The sequence below is a fragment of the Bos mutus genome, chromosome 1, assembly GCF_027580195.1.
Source record: "Bos mutus isolate GX-2022 chromosome 1, NWIPB_WYAK_1.1, whole genome shotgun sequence".
NCBI classification, from domain to species: Eukaryota; Metazoa; Chordata; class Mammalia; order Artiodactyla; family Bovidae; genus Bos; species Bos mutus.
The window spans coordinates 129,182,566-129,197,815 of NC_091617.1; the positions used below are offsets into that span (position 1 = coordinate 129,182,566).

The 15,250-nt window shown below is 38.8% G+C and overlaps 1 protein-coding gene across 1 annotated transcript in view; it reads left to right on the forward strand.

Annotated features, from left to right (window-relative positions):
• PIK3CB (phosphatidylinositol-4,5-bisphosphate 3-kinase catalytic subunit beta) overlaps positions 1 to 15,250 on the forward strand; it is a 178,881-nt gene that overhangs the window by 60,697 nt on the left and 102,934 nt on the right. The gene's annotated exons all lie outside the window — the stretch shown is intronic.

Genomic DNA, 15,250 nt, shown 5'->3' on the forward strand with positions numbered 1-15,250 from the left:
TACTATTATGTAAACTGAGTAAAATGCAAAGAAAGGGTTACCACAGAGTTGTGCTGAGAGATGAGGGAGGCAGTTGCTATTTGGACGGAATATCTATGGAGTCTCTGGGATGCTAGCAGTGTTCTAATTCTTGATATAGATGGTGTTTTTTAAATAGTAATTTGTAAAGTACTTTTCTGTTTATGTATTATTTTAAGCAAAAAAATATTTTGAAATAGAAAGTACTTGTACATCATGTTGGAGAATTCCATTAGCTGTATCTTTAATGGTTGGAGAAGATCCCCATATATTAGCAATTGGTAATGAGTCTTTGTCTGATTGATTTGATATATTTAGATAAATAATCACATGTACTCTGAATCATGGTAATGGTCCACCAGTGACTGAAGCAAGGTTAATGGTTAGTTCTTGTGCCACTGGGCTTCCCTGGTGGCTCAGAGGGTAAAGCGTCTGCCTGCAGTGCAGGAGACCTGGGTTCAATCCCTGGGTCACGAAGATCCCCTGGAGAAGGAAATGGCAACCCACTCCAGTATTCTTGCCGGGAGAATCCCATGGACAAAGGAGCCTGGTGGGCTACAGTCCACCGGGTCACAGAGTCGGACACAACTGAGCGACTTCACTTTCTTTCACTTTCTTGTGCCCCTAATACTATTCATTGGAAGTAGAAGAGAAGGGACAGGGTGAAGGGAGAACACTGTGAGGATGAAATACATCTTCTTGGTAATAAATATCCAATTAAAACAATTTTTTTCTTATTGGTAAGTATAATTGAACATTTAGATTAAAAGCCAGGAGAGCAGACTGAAATTAGGAACACTGGAAAAAATAAATAGCATTATTTAATAAAAAATGGAAATATTTCAGGACATCTCCTGCCTGGCAATTTGGGGGAATGCAGGTTTGATTCTTGTTCCAGGAACTGGGATCTTGCGTGAGCCCTCGAGCTCTCCACAGCTGAAAAATCTGTGTACCACCAGTAAAGATCCCCAGTGCTGTGACTAACACCCAACACAGCCAAAATAAATTTAAAAGTATTTAAAACAAAACAAAAAATTAAATATTTGAATGAAAAATGTTTAAATAATTTTAAATTGAGTATCCTAAGAAGCTAACAGTTTGCAATATTTTGGAAGAATGGAATGATGTGATTTTTATTTTTTTAAATTTTTGTAAGAAGATTAACATACTTTAGACCTGGTAATGTGCTGAACTAAATTTTTCATTAGCCCATTGAGTGTGAAGAAATAATACCAATAATGTACTGTCCCCACTCCCCATGGGAGTACCATTGTATTGGATTAGGTTTCTAAATTTCTGTTGATACTTTTATCTGACAAAGTTGTTGGGAATGTGGGAGTTATTTAAAATTTTCTACTGCTGTTTAAATAAAGAGTGCTAATTTATATGGCTTGTTTCAAACCTTATTCAAATGTTCAGAGATTATCAGTGGAAGGAGCAAATAAAAGTTAAGGTGAAAGTATGAATTGTGGAGCTACCCTGTGGTTTGATGATCCCCAGGCTTTTGAGATGCTTTGCATTGCTGTATGTGTATGCTTGGTCTTTGCAACCCATGGACTGTAGCCTGCCAGGCTCCTCTGTCCATGGAGTTTTCCAGGCAAGAATACAGGAGTGGGTTGCCATTTCTTTCTCCAGGGGGATCGTCCCAACCTAGGGATCTAAACTGTGTCTCTTGCATCTCTGACACTGGCAGGTGAATTCTATACCACTATGCTATACCCTGTGTCCTAAAGCATAGAATACTGCTTAGATTCTGCTGCTCTATGTGATCTTCAAGATTGTACTTCTCAGACCTTAGGCCTCTGGAATTAGCTTTGACTATTTCTGATTTTGGAGAGGCCCAAATTCTTACCACATAAAAATTCTCAATAGAGAAAGATACCATACTAGTTAGAAATGAAGAACACTGACACTCCAAAATGGGCAGTGGATGACAACAGTTGGTTTAATTTGATTTATTTTAAAAACAGAACATCTTTTATTTGAATGCTGAATACATTATATTAGTACACAGAGTATGCTGAAAATAGAATTTTTTAAAAAAACTTAATTTTGGTTGCGTTGGGTCTTAGTCACGGCACATAAGCTCAACTCAATAGTTGCAGTGCACAGGTTTATCTCTAGTTGAGGCGCACAAACTCAGTAGCTCTGCACCACGTGGGATCTTAGTTCTCAGACCAGGGACTGAACCCACGTCTCCTCTTCTGTAAGACAGATTCTTAATTACTGGACCACCAAGGAAGTCCCAAGAATGGAATTTTTTAAAGAAAAATTAACTTCAGTGATTCAATTAAAACAGACAAATATAATTCCTAATAATTTTTAATATAACATGAATGATAAGTGGATATGTCAGTATTTTGTGAAGTTCGCTTAGAGTGTTACATTATTCGATAAATTGTTGTTGTTCAGCCGTTCTTTGAGACCCCGTAGACTGCAGCATGCCAGATTTCCCTGTGCACCACCATCTCCTAGAGTTTGCTCAAACTCATGTTCAGTGAGTTGGTGATGCCATCCCACCATTTCATCCTCTGGGTCTTAGTTGTGGCCTGTGAGATCTTTATCTTTATCGTCACATGTGGCATCTAGTTCCAGGACAGGGGATCGAATCCTGGTCCATTGTATTGGCAGTGTGAAGTCTTTGCCTCTAGACTACCGTGGAAGTCCCAAATCCTTTCTTGAAAGTACCTTTCTAGTTTGTTTTGCAATATATATAAAGAATCTTAAAGAAGTTTATAATAAAGATTCTAAACCCTGTCAGAGCCACCCCCCTTTTGGTAGCATGTTTTATTTATTAAAAAAAATGTATTTGGCTGCATCAGGTCTTGATTGCATCATGTGAGATCTTTCATTGAAGTCCGTGGGCTTAGCAGTTGTGGCACTCGGGCCTTCTAGTCATGGCACATGGGCTTATGCTCTGAGGCATGTGGGATCTTAGTTCCTCAACAGGGGATCAAAACTGTGTCCCCTGCATTGCAAGGTGAATTCTTAACCATTGAACCATCAGGGAAGGCACTGTGGTATGTTTTATAATACTTATTTTCCTATATTAAAAAAGAAATTTATAGGTAATATCTGCTTACATACATTAAGAAAAATGTGATTTAATTAAAAGAAAGGTCATTTGTGATAAAAAATATTGTGCTATTTATGTGCTAAAAAACAGTGTGCTATTTACATGCTAAAGACACTCAGGTACAATTGTAGTAGACCACAGTGTTAGTTGCTCATCTTATACCCCCTTCCTCTCTCTTCCCCTCCCAGACTCTGGTTTTCCAGCCTAAATTTCTGTGCATTAGGTTGTACTCATGATTTTTTCCTTTTTGCAGTTAAACAGAATTCTAATTGTACTTACTATACTCCTTTATATTTTACTCTATATATATCCATAAAGATTTCTAATATACACATTTGACAAACCGGTGTAAATAGCTGCTTAATATACCATCAGATAGGGGTATAACCATTGGTTTATTTGCAAGTTTGTCACTTGTGTATTTTGCTTTGTGTATGAAAATTCTTCTGAATTCAGGTTTTAAAACATAATTAATGAGTTAGTAGGTTTAAAAAATTTTCAAGACTCAATGCATATTTGCAGATATTTCCTAAAAGCTCTTTAGAATGCCTTTTTTTTTTTTTTCTTCCCCAACCAAATGGAATTCAGGAGCTTGGTTTCCGACCAGGGTGGAACCTACGTCCTCTGCAGTGGAAGCTCAGATTCTTAGCTGCTGGACCTCCAGGGAAGCCCCCCAGCTTCTGTTTTTAGATGATAAATGTGAATATTTTATTTCAATACAAATGATAAGATTCAGTTCAGTTCAGTTCAGTCACTCAGTCGTGTCCGACTCTTTGCCACCCCATGAATCGCAGCACGCCAGGCCTCCCTGTCCATCACCAACTCCCAGAGTTCACTCAGACTCTCACGTCCATTGAGTCAGTGATGCCATCCAGCCATCTCATCCTCTGTCGTCCCCTTCTCCTCCTGCCCACAATCCCTCCCAGCATCAGAGTCTTTTCCAATGAATCAACTCTTTGCATGAGGTGGCCAAAGTACTGGAGTTTTAGCTTTAGCATCATTTATTGAAATAACTGCTAAATGATTTAGCAATTATTCTTTAGTACTTTTTAGAACTACTTTAGAGAGATCTTTTACATGAAATGATAATGATTCAGATAAAATAACCGTCTTTAACAAATGGAGTGCTATACTGTTCAGTTTTTCAGTGTTCAGTATAATGGATACTTTATTGTAAGTCAGTCAATAAATAAGGCTGATAGACATGGGGGGACAGAAACCCAGATAAATCAAAATCCTGTCACTTGTCTGTGATTAGAACCTGCAGGTTTAGATAGTAAATGTGGTGTTATGATAAGTGCACTGCCACTTCCAGTTTTTTTTTTAATGATCAGTAAATAAACTTGTCTTCTAGCTATATCCTATAATAGTAAAGAAATAAATATTAAGTAAATGCTATTCCATTTAATATTTTTTAAAATTCCCTTTCAGTCACTACCAAATTTTTTCCCCATGATTTTCTAAGAAGTTTTTGTCTGAACTTCTTGTTCATCTGTATGAGGTCTTGTTCATCTGTATGTTGGTTTCTGCTTATCACTTTATTGAAAGAAGTAAAATCCAGTAGTTTTGCTGGCACATTGCTAGGGAAACTGAGAATGTTTAAACCCCTTCCTCTCTTTCTGCCAGTGAACAATTGACAGGATATGGGTTTGTAATTATAGTCTTAAGGGCTTCAGTTCAGTTCAGTCACTCAGTCGTGTCTGACTCTTTGCGACCTCATGGATTGCAGCACGCCAGGCCTCCCTGTCCATCACCAACTCCCGGAGTTCACTCAGACTCACGTCCATCGAGTCAGTGATGCCATCCAGCCATCTCATCCTCTGTCATCCCCTTTTCCTCCTGCCCCCAATCCCTCCCAGCATCAGAGTCTTTTCCAATGAATCAACTCTTTGCATGAGGTGGCCAAAGTACTGGAGTTTCAGCTTTAGCATCATTCCTTCCAAAGAAATCCCAGGGCTGATCTCCTTCAGAATGGACTGGCTGGATCTCCTTGCAGTCCAAGGAACTCTCAAGAGTCTTCTCCAGCACCACAGTTCAAAAGCATCAATTCTTTGGCGCTCAGCTTTCTACACAGTCCAACTCTCACATCCATACGTGACCACTGGAAAAACCATAGCCTTGACTAGACAGACCTTTGTTGGCAAAGTAATGTCTCTGCTTTTGAATATGCTATCTAGGTCGGTCATAACTTTCCTTCCAAGGAGTAAGCATATTTTAATTTCATGGCTGCAGTAATCATCTGCAGTGATTTTGGAGCCCCAAAAAATAAAGTCTGAGTCGAGCTAATTGTCACTGCTGAAGTTCCTTTGCTCTCTGATAGCTTCCTTGAAAAGTTGTTTTCATAAGTAGTCTCATGCTTGTCTTCAGCCTTTGATCATTTGCTTAATGCTCAAACTAAAGAGCCATACCTGACTGAGGTAGGGTCTTGTGCTTGCTGTGCCAGGGTAAGCCTGTGCTAGAGTAACCCTGTGAAGGGTTGTTGTGCTAGGGCAACCCTGTGAAAAACATTTTCTTTAAGGAAGGAGAGGGAATGCTTGGGAAAAAAAATCTGACTTTGGTCTTGGCTGTGTCTCTGTGTCACCTAGGTAACTTAAGTAATTTCTCTGGGCCTTAGCTTCCTAATTTTTAAAACAGGAAGGGCCTGCCGCTCCTAAGGTACCACCCAACCTGAAACCATGAGTTACTTCTCAGGTTGGACTCTTACGTGTGATGCTCCATATAAGATAAGGGTGCCTTATTGGAATAGGAACCAGAACACATTTATTTTAATACAATTATGTAGCAGTAATTTTCTTCAGAGTATCTTTATAAAAGATTTATCTGATACCAGTTGGTTTGTTACCTTATTTGTTTTAGGTCAGATAAAGGACATACTATTTTTAATTTCAGCTCAGCACATTTTGAGAGTATACCCCCTCTCTCAGTACTTAGCTTAAAAGTATTGTGAAAGAAGCTCCTAAGTGCTGCAAGTTACCCTGTGATTTTAGGTAGACTACCCCATCAGTATGTTTACTAAGCGTCTTGAAAACTAAGAGCCACTTATACTCACCTTACATTCTTCTCATCAGATAAGGGGCTAAAGTCTTCTTGACTTAAGAGCTTCTTTTGCCTTCAAGAATTAGCTGAAAACAAAATAGAGAAGTATAAGATACACTATTGATTGACAGGTAGAAATGTATGATAAATTTTATTCATTACTGTTCATTCAGTTCAGTTCAGTTCAATCACTCAGTTGTGTCTGACTCTTTGTGACCCCATGGACCGCAGCACGCCAGGCCTCCTTGTCCATCACCAACTCCTGGAGTTTACGTAAACTCATGTCCATCGGGTTGGTGATGCCATCCAACCATCTCATCCTCTGTTGTCCCCTTTTTCTCCTGCCCTCAATCTTTCCCAGCATCAGAGGTGTTTTAAATGAGTCAGGTCTTCGCATCAGGTGGCCACAGTATTGGAGTTTCAGCTTCAGCATCAGTCCTTCCAATGAGCACCTGGGACTGATCTCCTTTAGGATGGACTGGTTGGATCTCCTTGCAGTCCAAGGGACCCTCAAGAGTCTTCTCCAGTACCACACTTCAAAAGCATCAATTCTTTGGCATTCAGCTTTCTTTATAGTTCAACTCTCACATCCGTACATGACTACTGGAAAAACCATATCCTTGACTAGATGAAGCTTTGCTGATAAAGTAATGTCTCTGCTTTTGAATATGCTATCTAGGTTGGTCATAACTTTCCTTCCAAAGGGTAAGCGTCTTTTAATTTCATTGCTGCAGTCACCACCTGCAGTGATTTTGGAGCCCGAAAAAGTAAAGTCAGCCTCGGTTTCCACTGTTTCCCCATCTATTTGCCATGAAGTGATGGGACCAGATGCCATGATCTTAGTTTTCTTTTTTTTTTTTTAATATTTATTTACGTCGCTGCACTGGGTCTTAGCAGCAGCATATGGGATCTAGTTTCCTGACCAGGAAATGAACCTGGACCCCCTGCACTGAGAGCACAGAGTCCTAGCCACTGGACCACCAGGGAAGTCCCTGATCTTAGTTTTCTGAATGTTGAGCTTTAAGACAACTTTTTCACTCTCCTCTTTCACTTTCATCAAGAGGCTTTTTAGTTCCTCTTCACTTTCTGCCATAAGGGTCGTGTCATCTGCATTTCTGGGGTTATTGATATTTCTCCCGGCAGACTTGATTCCAGCTTTTGCTTCTTCCAGCCCCGTGTTTCTCATGATGTACTCTGCATAGAAGTTAAATAAGCAGGGTGACAATATACAGCCTTGACGTACTCCTTTTCTTATTTGGAACCAGTCTGTTGTTCCATGTCCAATTCTAACTGTTGCTTCATGACCTGAATACAGGTTTCTCAAGAGGCAGGTCAGGTGGTCTGGTATTCCCATCTCCTGAAGAATTTTCCACAGTTTATTGTGATGCACACAGTCAAAGGCTTTGGCATAGTCAATAAAGTAGAAATAGATGGTTTTCTGGAATTCTATTGCTTTTTCGACCATCCAGCGGATGTTGGCAATTTGACCTCTGGTTCCTCTGGCTTTTTAAAAACCAGCTTGAACATCTGGAAGTTCACGGTTCATGTATTGCTGAAGGCTGGCTTGGAGAATTTTGAGCATTACTTTACTAGCGTGTGAGATGAGTGCAATTGTGCGGTAGTTTGAGCATTCTTTGGCATTGCCTTTCTTTGGTATTGGAATGAAAACTGACCTTCTCCAGTCCTGTGGCCAGTTTTGAGTTTTCCAAATTTGCTGACATTTTGAGTGCAGCACTTCACAGCATTTTCTTTTAGGATTTGAAATAGCTCAACTGGGATTCCATCACCTCCACTAGCTTTGTTTGTAGTGATGCTTCCTAAAGCCCACTTGGCTTCACATTCCAGGATGTCTGGCTCTAGGTGAGTGATCAGAGCATCGTGATTTACTGGGTTGTGAAGATCTTTTTTGTATAGTTCTTTTGTACAGACTAGATAAATTGTGGAGATCCCATTAATCCTTTGAGAAATAGTAGGAATTATTGTAGAGCAGTGATTCTCAAACTGGGCAGTGTGAAATGCCTCCTATAAGATGCTTCTGAAATTTGTGGACATTGATTTTGTTGTTTTAGTGATTGGGGGAGGTACTACTATTATGTAATGGTTAAAAGTCTTATTATTATCTGATCCTAGATCTGAACTTTATTTACATAAAGAAATAATACAAAGTATTTTTGCATGATTTTAGTACATTAATTTTGGAAAATAGAGATTTTAAAAATCTATGGCATCATTGGCTTTTGTGGCATTTAATTAGTCTGCATTTGTAGTTGTCACATCCATGGTGATTGTATGTAGAGATTCAAACCTCTGACTACTCTATTGTGCACATAATGGTTATATCCAGTTTTCACATACTGAAATATAGATTTCTATTTTGTTTTATTTATTCTTTGTATTATAATTAGAAGATTACATGAGTTTATTTTGAAATCAAGTATATATGCAGCCATGAAATTAAAAGACACTCCTTGGAAGGAAAGTTATGACCAACCTAGATAGCATATTCAAAAGCAGAGACATTACTTTGCCAACAAAGGTCCGTCTAGTCAGGGCTGTGGTTTTCCTGTGGTCATGTATGGATGTGAGAGTTGGACTGTGAAGAAGGCTGAGCGCCGAGGAATTGATGCTTTTGAAGTGTGGTGTTGGAGAAGACTCTTGAGAGTCCCTTGGACTGCAAGGAGATCCAACCAGTCCATTCTGAAGGAGATCAGCCCTGGGATTTCTTTGGAAGGAATGATGCTGAAGCTGAAACTCCAGTACTTTGGCCACCTCATGCTAAGGGTTGAATCATTGGAAAAGACTCTGATGCTGGGAGGGATTGGGGGCAGGAGGAGAAGGGGACGACAGAGGATGAGATGGCTGGATGGCATCACTGACTCAATGGACGTGAGAGTCTGAGTGAACTCTGGGAGTTGGTGATGGACAGGGAGGCCTGGCGTGCTGCGATTCCTGGGGTTGCAAAGAGTCGCACACGACTGAGCAACTGAACTGACCTGAACTGAAATTATATTAATAATTTCATTTCAGGTTTTTAAAATATTTGTAAATTATTTAAAAAGTTCTGAACATGAGGACCGAAAACCATTCTCTTAGGTAGTATTCAGCTTGAAGTACTTTGAAAACCTTGAGAACTGGTTTAATAAAAGTACTTTTATTAAAGTGACACACAAGTACAGTGTTAGGCTGTAATTGCATAGTGTCTTTATCTGGAATATTTACAAAGCGTGACAAGCATTCTAGCTCAGTTATTAGTAAATGATTAATATGAAAATATCAAGGTAGGAATTTATATACCTGAATGTAACTTTTCACTAGGGTTCACCTTCAGTGTCTGCAGAGGTTTGATTCCAGGAGCCTCACAAGTACCAAAATCTGCCAATGTTCAAGGCCCTCATACTATATTCAATATTGTATGGTAAACCATAAAGGCAAAGCATATGTAAAAGAATGTGTGTGTATATATATATATTTATATGTATAACTGAATCATTTTGTTGAATGGTAGAATTTTGCACAACACTATAAATCAACTATACTTCAATAAGATATATTTTTAGAATAAGAAATTGAAGGTAGGGGAATTGATTTTGGAGACTGGTGTGATGTTGCTTTAGTAAGCAAGGACCATGGTGAACTGTAAAGCTAAAGGATTAAACTTTATAATGCATTTTGAGATGGCAGGAAAGAATATTTCATCATTGCAATTTATAATATTTTGCCAGTTTTTAAATATTTAAGGCATTATGATTGTTAAATATAGCATATTCTGAAGTAAAATTCTACTTTCTTTTCCTTTATATTAAAAATAGTGGTTGTCAGTTGACACCAGTTTGGGAGTTCCCCAATCTAAATTTAATAGAAGATGCCATTTTATGGAATAAACAGTTCTATAGTCAAACATTAGTTGAAAATACATCATTTTTGGTAATGGCTGTAACATTATTGGAAGTGCGGCACAGAGGGAATACAGTATTTGGTAAGACCTATATCATGTTTCTCTTCACACGACAGGCATTTATGGACTGGAGACAAGATGGTATTAAGCAATCGGAATTCTGTATGTTGGGACTTCCCAGATGGTCTGGTGGTTGAGAATCTACCTTGTAATGCATGACACCCAGGTTTGATTCCTGGTTGGGGAACTAAGATCTCACATGTGGTAGAGCAAATAAGCCCACAGGCCACAAGTTACTGAGCCCATGTGCTCTAGAGCCTGTGCTCCACAACAAGATAAGCCTGTGTGCCTCAACAAAGAGCATATGTACTGCATGAAAGACCCAGGAAATACCTGCCCCCGGCCTGGTGAAAAAAGTTATATCTATTTGGAAACTGTTTTTGATATTCATTATACTAGGCACTGAAAGACCACACTGATGGCCACATAGTTCCTTTTTTCCTGTCAAGTATGATATAAATCACATTTTTAATGGGACTTCCCTGGCAGTTCACTGAGTAAGAGTCAGTGCTTCCACTGCAGGGGGAGCAGGTTCCATCCCTGCTCAGGGAACTAAGTTTCTGTATGCTGTGCTTTGGGGCAAAGAAAAACCAAAAAATATCACATTTTTAATGATAAAATATAATTGGTCTAGTAGTGATTTCCATAGAATTTGAATTCATTAATTCATTCAGCCAAAAGTAAGTGTTTATTGAACTGGAAATAGCAAGAGACTGGGAAACTATCCCATAGCAATGAATTTTAGTATAGTGTACTCCTTCGTTGACATGTATATGCCCTGGTACTTGGGTGCACAGAGGAGTATTAGGGACAGACTCTAATTCACAGCCTAGAAGTGTGAGAGTTGGTCAGGATGACATGCTAGGGAGAGGAATGACAGATTTAAGGTAGAAGGCAGGAAAGAGTATGAGACATGGTGATAAGTGTCAGCAGGATTAAGGATAGTACGTGTGGGAGTGTTGAATGACAGATCTAGAAGGAAGGGAAGGCAGGGGCCCATGAATTCATTCCTATAATTCATTTTAGATATGACTTCATCATCAAGAAATTCTTAAATCTACCATGGTGATTTTCCCTTTAATACCTGAGAAGTTTAGAATTTTGAATCTGGGGAGTTGATGCTATTGGGTAGTGAGGTACGGTTTCTTTGAAAAGATTACTACTCTAGACTCCAGAGGCTCAGAAATCCTCATCATTTCTAGTTGCTGGTAAGGGTGAGGTTTCAGAGTTTTTATTTTTATAGTTTTTTGCTCTTATATTACTGTTGATATTTATCAGGTGATTTGGTTTCAATTGTGAGAATCTTGCCAAAAATCTATGCTAAAGCAACCAGGGGACTGTACAGGTTTATCTTGATTATAATTCTGATGTTTCATAAACCCATCTCAATTTTAAATGCTAACTTGAGTTTGTCCTCTCAGTTTTTGTTGACAGCTCCTGACTCTCATATGTCTCCTGACTCTTGGTGTTCAGGAGACAGCTTTTTCCTGTTTGTCTTTGCATGGTGTTATTTGAATATAAGCAAAGCATGGTCTTTAAAATTTGATGTAGAATGTTTTTATTATGCAGATGTTTCTTGAATATCTAATACTTGCAAAGTTGAGAAGCTCCTCTACTGAAAATAGTTTCTAAGCCTGTTCTGCAGTGATTTGCGTAAAGCATTTCCAGGATCAGTGTCTGTTAATGACATCTTGTAGTAACTTTGTGTGGTTTTGTTCTTGTCTATGAAAGTTATCAGTTTAAAATTACTAAATATAGTGATTTCACTATATGCTGTGGTGAGAGACAAGTCTTTTAAAAAGCTTGGCACAAGATTTCAAGGAGCTTACAGTCAGGTAATGTGGTTTAATATGGTGAAATGTCTCACACTTCCTGATGCTTTAGCAGTTATTATGGTATATTATAGTATCGTAGCTCAGTCGGTGAAGAATCTGCCTGCAATGCAGGAGACCCAGGTTCGATTCCTGAGTCAGGAAGATCTCCTGGAGAAGGAAACGACAACCCACTCAGTATTCTTACCTGGGGAATCCCTTGGACAGAGGAGCTTGGCAGGCCTGGAGAATCCCATAGACAGAGGAGCCTGGCAGGCTGCAGTCATTCCTTGGGGTCACTAAGGGTCGGACACGACTGAGCGACTTCACTTTCACTTTTCACTTTCATGCATTGGAGAAGGAAATGGCAACCCACTCCAGTGTTCTTGCTTGGAGAATCCCAGGGACGGAGGAGCCCGGTGGGCTGCCCTCTGTGGGGTCGCACAGAATCAGACAGGACTGAAATGACTTAGCAGCAGCAGCAGTTATTATGTAGAGTGTAGAGTTGGGCTCACTCTCCAGAGTTAGACCCAAGTTGATATCCCAAGACTGCTACTTTTTATCCATGAATGAGATCTCAAAGTATCTAAGTCTTAGGTACTTCCTTAAGGAGTAGTAATATTACCACAGGGTAGTAGTCAGGATAAGATATAGTAATGCATGTAAAGATTTTAGTAGATTCCTGATACATAGTAAGTACTTATCTTTAGTGTTATAAATTCCATTATCCCTTGAGCTTTTTAAAAAATTATTGTAGGAGTAGCAGCGTTTGGTCTTGAGTTCATTAAACAATTGCAAATGGCTACTATGTGTAATCACTTTTGGAGAAACAAAGTAGTTGAATATATATAACTCACAGCTCAAAAGAACTTTTGGTTTTTGAATAAAAATAAAAAATTGTAAGTAGCAGCAAACCTTGGGCCTATTATGGTTGGGCATTCTTTACTCAGTTTTCATAACCATGATATGATGTAGTTACTGTTGTTTTCATCATTTCATAGGTAAGGGAACTTAATTAGGAGGAAGATAATGTGATTTGCCCAAGACATCTTCATTAGTGAGTGATGGAGCCAGGTTTACAACTCAGGTGTTAGACTCTGAGAACACAATCTTTAATCATTGTCTGTTCTGTCTACAGAAATAAGGCTGGCATGTCTGAAAGATTCAAAACCTTTATCACAGTGGCAGTGTGCTGGACCTAGGCTATGAGGTGTAAGAGTTAAGGAGGGGTCAGTAATGACCAGGATGTTGAGGGGAGGCAGAAAGCTGTCATTGCAGTGTGTTAGCCACTCCATTTTAGCTCCTTCATTGTCACAGTGTTCCCAGGAGAAATACTTTAGTATGATTTTTTTTAAAGCTATTGAAGTCTCAAGAAGTTTCATATCACATAACTGATAAATGGCGTAGGTGGAATTTAACAAAACCTTTTTGTTGTGAAAAATAGCAAACATACACAAAATCAGAGAAGTAGTGCAGTGTACTCCTCATGTCCCAACCTCAGTCAGTAACAATGTTTTGCCTCTCATTTTATCTATTTCTCTCATTTTTAAAAACGTGTTTATTGAGGTATGGGCTTCTCTGATGGCTCAGATGATAAAGAATCTGCCTGCACAATTCAGGAGACCCGGGGTCAATCCATGTGTCAGGAAGATCCTTTAGAGGAGGAAATTTGAACCCACTCCAGTATTCTTGCCTGGAGAATTCCATGGACAGAGGAGCCTGGTGAACTACAGTCCATGAGAGCACAGAGTTGGACATAGGACTAACACTTACTGAGGGATAATTGACTTAAACTACACATATTGAAAATGTGTAATTTGATATATTTTGACATATGTACATATCCCTGAAACCATCATCTGACAAGATAATGAACATATCCGTTACTCCCAAGAGTTTCCTTGTGTTCCTTGGTAATCCTCTTCTTTTACCTCTTCCTGCTTCCTGCCACCTCGTGCAAATAGTTGACTCATTGGAAAAGACTCTGATGCTGGGAGGGATTGGGGGCAGGAGGAGAAGGGGACGACAGAGGATGAGATGGCTGGATGGCATCACTGACTCAATGGACATGAGTCTCAGTGAACTCCGGGAGCTGGTGATGGCCAGGGAGGCCTGGCGTGCTGCAATTCATGGGGTTGCAATGAATCGGACACGGCTGAGCCACTGAACTGAACTGAACTGATACCTTCATATCATTTAGGTGTATATTTAGAAGTGGGATGACTGGATCATATGGTAAATACATGTTAAGAAACTGCCAAACTATTTTCCAAAGTAGCTCTGTTGTTTAACATTCCCATCAGCAGTGTAGAAAGTTCCAGCTCCTCTCCCTGTCTGCACTTGGTATGGTTGGTGTTTTTAATTTTACCCTGTAAGAGGTGTGTATCGCATTGTAATTTTAGTTTATGTAACTAATGTTATTAAGCCTTTTTGCCATCTCCTTTGATAGTTTCTGTTCAAATCTTTTGCCAATTCAAGTAAGCTGAGTTTTTTTCTTATGGAGAGTTCTTTATGTATTCTGGATACCAGATCTTTATATGGTTTGCAAGCATTGTCTCCCTTCTGTGGCTCATCTTTTTATATTATAAACAGTATCATACTTACGGGCAGAAGGTTTTAGTTTTGGTGGTGTGCATTTTATCAGTTTTTTATTTTGTGAATTGCCTATGGTGTCATATTTAAGAACTGTTTGCCTAATCCAAGAGCACAATATTTTCTCTATGTTTTCTTCTAGAGGTTTTACCGTTTCAGTTTTTACATAACTATAATCCATTATTAGTGGTATGAGGTATGAATTGAGCTTCATTTTCTTAGCTTATGGATGTCTAGGTATTCCAAACTAGAATAACTAGTTGAAGCACCATTTGTTCAAGTGACTGTCCTTTTTCTCATGAAATTACCTTTATGTCTTTGTTGAAATCAGCTACCCTTTCACTTTTAAAAAAATGGACTAACCTAAAGCACATGCCAAGGATAATTTCATTTTATCCCGATGTATATTTATTATGCATCTGACTGATAAAGACTGATTTTTAGAAACATAACAAACATTCTGTTATTATACCTCACACAATGAAGTTTCTTTAAAATACTCTAATACTTAATTCATATTTTAATTTCCCAGACTGTTTCAAAGCAGGCTTTAAAGTTGACCAGTAAAGGGCCTTTCTCTATTATTATTGTCTCATATTTGATGTGTTTCAATCCACGGATGTCATTATTGTTTTTGATGCCCCAAATGCTTTAAATTGGCTCTTGTCTCTTTTGACACAAGATTTGGATTTTTTGAATAAATGAGATTTGAGACTTTTTTTTTCTTTTTTAACTTTATTGCCCATGTTCTTCTTAGGATTA